General features: G+C 30.5%; 1 pseudogene; it reads right to left on the reverse strand.

Moving 5' to 3' along the window:
- LOC107623860 lies at positions 2174–4800 on the reverse strand (annotated as a pseudogene).

The raw sequence follows: 4800 nt of genomic DNA on the forward strand, positions 1-4800 counted from the left end.
TTTGTGTAATAGACTTAATAATACCTAATCAAATATAAAAGTATACACATTAAATTATTTTAAATTTTAGATAACAAATGTTAAAATTAATTGTTAGTAAAAAATTAAACTCTTTCATATGAATATAATAACTAAAAATGTTATGATTTGATTTTTTTTTATATACGAAGATCCTAGTCTTCTTAATCGATGGAAATTTTTGTCTTCTATGACTTTTTTGTAAAAATAATTTGATTCTATAAATCTTTTATGGCATAATCTATAATATAAAGATAAAACCGATATTATTTTAAAAGATTTATATTCGCATAATGTTATATTATGAGTCAAAATACTAGTTATATACTATAAATGACCAGAATTCAGTTAGTAAAAATTCATGATTTGTATACAGTTCCCAAGTTCTAGATGATAGATTCCTAACTAAAATCACAGGTCTTTTATATGTCCCAATTAAACTATGTAAAGGAAAGACATTAAAGTAAAATGCAACCTATAAAAACATGTAGAACCACAAGAAATGCAATCTATAGAAATGTTCAATTGAGCCTACTTATTTTTTCCTCTTCTGAAAATTCCATATCCAACCCCTTTGCCATTATTCATCCACTTGGATGTTTCTTTTATCTCAAACTTCTGGATTCTAGGTTGCTTCAATAATCATATGCAATGTTCACAATATCAGAGTGGGAAAAAGAAAATTAAAGGACACTTACCAGATCAATCAAAGCTTTATTTAATTTTGCAAATTGAGGAGCCATCCGTTGATTCAATTCAGACAGCAAAAAGGTAGGCTCTGGATCCAAGAATCTAAGAGAAAAAAAGAATAAATGACTGGATCAGAATTAAAATGACTAAGTGATGAGAAGAAAGTTATTAAGAGTACTTACTCTTCAACATCCTTTTTTTCAGTCACAAGGTCCAATTTTTGATAGGATATTAACATGTGGTCATTCCAGTTGAACCATTGCAGTTTGCAGAGAGGCATGCCATGCACCCGCTAACAAATTTTGTCACATCAGACGCAAACTGGAATGATTTTAAAATCACTAGAGAATCAACAAATACAATCAGAATAGCAACCATTGGTAATACAAAGTAATGTTAAAGAATTGATAGCATAACAGGAAGGTGAATTTTATGGTGCAGAAAGAAAACGATTTTTACACCAATAGAATACTTGTGGCATAATATAGAATGAACATGTGGACGTTTGAAACTGACTGATGGTTTAGTAATAGAAAGAAGGACAAACAGATTATAATTTGTTGCAGTGTGTTACCAAAGAAATTAACAGTTTGATTTAAAATGTAATTATAATTTTTAATTTATTTTTGATGGACCATGTGAATTTGTTGAGAGAGGTTTTTGTTTGACCAATAATCATGAAGCACAAGACGGGTGGGATACAGTGTTTTCTAGAAGTCTAGTGAGAAAGAAAAGGACCAAAAATTCGAAATTTTTGCCCAAAAAAGAAAAAATCTGAACCACATTTTTAATATTTATCTATCTAGTAGATTTTGATAAATATGTCAGGGTCAGTTTTGATTAAGTAATTGGATGATCATAATCTGATGTTTGGGTAATATATATATAATTAAAATATCTTGTTTCAAAAGATATTATATTATAAAGTAATTTTATTACAAAAGTTGACATTCAATATTTTAAAAAAAGGTTAGTCGAAAAATAATTTATAGACTTAATATCAAAATGTTTAAAATGAAATGAATGATAGTAAACAACAAAAAAGTAATGTAATTGATGCTAAAAGACAATATCACCCCTAGAAAATGAATACAAATGAGTAACAAAAAATCGGGAGAATAAATTTTTCGTAGTTTAATTTTTAGCGTAGGTTTATTAAAGACTACAATTTGTAAAAGTGGTATATCTTTTGTTTTTTTAGATATAACGCTAATTTGATAAAACTTTTTAAGTTTAAAAGTAATTTATTAAAATTAATTTTTGAAAGAATTTTTTAAAAATTGTAGCATATATATTTAATAAATACAAGTAACAACAATTATATTTAGTAAAATAATTTTTAAAATTTAATGTTCAACAATATCACAATTTTTTTTGAGAGAAATATAAACGCCCAAAAAAAGTACATATTCAATAAGTGATAATAAATTATATTTTTAATTAAATGTAATTATATTTATTTGAATTGTTTTTTCAAAACCAAATAAATTAACAAATCACATATGACAAATTAAACAACCTTCTATATATCTTTTACATTTTCAGCTTCTAAAATTGCTGGATATAAACATTGCCCTTAAATTAAAAAAATACGCTCTTCAAAACAAAATCCTCAACATTCAGCCCAATTTCTAGGCACGTAACCATGATATCTTCATTAAGCACTAATACACATAATTACACAAGGAGACTGTCATAATCCCAACGTGATAAAAACTGGACATGCCCTGCACATCACCGGTCTTGAGCTCCTCAGACACGTGTCTTGAGCTCCATCCACCACTGCACTTCTACATGTGTAGAAGCCATAAGAGCTTCTACACCAGAGTCGCCGCCTAAGAGGAAACATGATATATGTCTATATGAACAACTGCCACAAACCTGTGAATCAAGCAAGTACACAGCACATGCATTAAAATTTGTAAGTTTCAAATGCTCCACAAAATTCTTTAGCACTGGGACATGTGAACAAAATTCTATCTGATCTGGAAAAAAAAAAAATAAAAGAATGGTGAATTGACTTAGAACAATTTTGTTGGGTCAAATTTCAACCAAACAAATTTATAGGTGGAAAAAATAAAAACAATTATAAGAAACATAACAAACTTGCCAAACAACTGTTTTGATAAAAAAAGACATATTTCATTGTTATCTCATGTACTCACGCAACTGCATTTATAACAATATTATCACCTCACAATCAAAGTTTTCCATTAAGTGTTAACATTTGCAGACTAAGTACAAAACAGAAAGGTACTAAGAGATAAGAATGAATACTTGGGCAGAAAGACCAGATAATCATCATCTAAATAATTTTCCAGTTGCTCATTAAACCAAAGGTCCAGATTATCTTCAGGGTGTCTATATATAATTTTTAAGGTAACAAGGGTTGGTTTTATCAAACTTTTGACAATGCAAATAAGCGAAATAAGCAAGAAAAGATTGCAACATAAAAACAGGTGTTACTCACTTATACTAGCAAACAAAGTCACTTACCTATCAACACAGCATGAACAACGGCATTGGCTTAAAAGTTAGAACAGAAAAACTTAAAATCAATACAAAAGAATACTCCATGCTGTATATAGGACTGCCGTTGGGACTTAGCCCAAGTTCCTCCATAACATCATCAAGGGAAATAAGTTCCCTTATATCTGCAACAATCTTGAAAGTAAAACTGTTAGGCTCCACAAAACCGAACAACTGAATCTGTAAAAGTAACAAATCATTTTATTTTACCCATCGCAACAGGATACTCAAAATTTTCAGCAGCAGGGTCCAGGATCACAATATACATTGTGCGCTGAGCAGCGCAGTGTTTGTATAAACTCGAACAATATGTGGACTAATAAGAGAAAACAAAATCAGACACTCAGACGAATCTTAATAGATTCACAGCTACAAGAACCCACTTTTAAAAAAGCAAAATTAAAAGAAAGAAAATTGCAAACAGAGTTTAATCTTGTCCCACTAGGTGTAGTTAGCATACAAAGATTAGACAATACACAAAACAACAAAGACAACAACAACAACTAAAGTTAGATACATGGAACAACCAATGCTATTGTGCCCGGTCATAAGTCATCTCTGTGTTTATCCATTCATATTTAAATCTCTTCTAATAATTTCTGCTAAAGTTTTCTTTGTTCTTCCTCTCCTCTTCAATACATCATTTGTAACTAACTCTGCTTTAACAAATTTTTTCCTAAGGTCTCCTAAAGATCACACTCAAAACACACTATTCCATTCACCATCTGCACATCAAAGTTGGAGGTCATTGCTTGTTGCTTCTTACATTCACTACATTATTCTAGAAAATGGCTGAAGCGTAATTGTGTAAAGTGCCAAACAGTATAAAAAAACTTTTCTTTTGCTTGACAAAGATCATGCTAGAATTTCTCCATTCATTCAGTGTCCTATCATAAGAAACACACAAATGAGATGATACAGTAAATTACCTTGCCACTGCCAGCAGGACCTATAACAAGTTGTGCATAACCCATAACGCTTTGGTATAATTTGAATCCTGAGCAATCTCCCCTGACCTCTCTCAAGCTCAGGAAGCTGAAAGACAATTAACGGCACGAAAGGAATCAAGAATGGCAACAGCAATGTAAGCAGTGCACCAAACAACAATGGAAATCAACAATTTCAGGAAATCAGAGTAGTCCATAAACCTGTAAGTAATTGGGAAACATCAAAACCAAAAACAAAATAAAAAAAATGATGCTTCTTAATCATGTAAAAAAGAATAGTAATTTTAGCTCTATCTATGGACAAACTATACTGGCATTAGAAATTGAGGCTCAACTTATACAATATTGCTGAACTAAATTAAAAATAAATAATAAACCCTAAAATTAATGGCACAATCAAAGGGTCGTTTTTGTTTTTGTTTTCTTTTACATTTCATGGAGGACGATGGTGAATAAAAGAAGAAGGAAAAGAATGGAGCCTTACTGAGTCAAAATTGTTCAATGATCATAGCAACTGAGAGAGAAAGAGAGAGAGAGAGAGAGAGAGAATTTGCAGAGGGCAGACAGGTTATGGTGTTCAACTGAAGGCATTGATGAGAGAAAGAGAGGGTTTCTC

The sequence above is a fragment of the Arachis ipaensis genome, chromosome B10, assembly GCF_000816755.2.
Source record: "Arachis ipaensis cultivar K30076 chromosome B10, Araip1.1, whole genome shotgun sequence".
Classification (NCBI taxonomy): domain Eukaryota; kingdom Viridiplantae; phylum Streptophyta; class Magnoliopsida; order Fabales; family Fabaceae; genus Arachis; species Arachis ipaensis.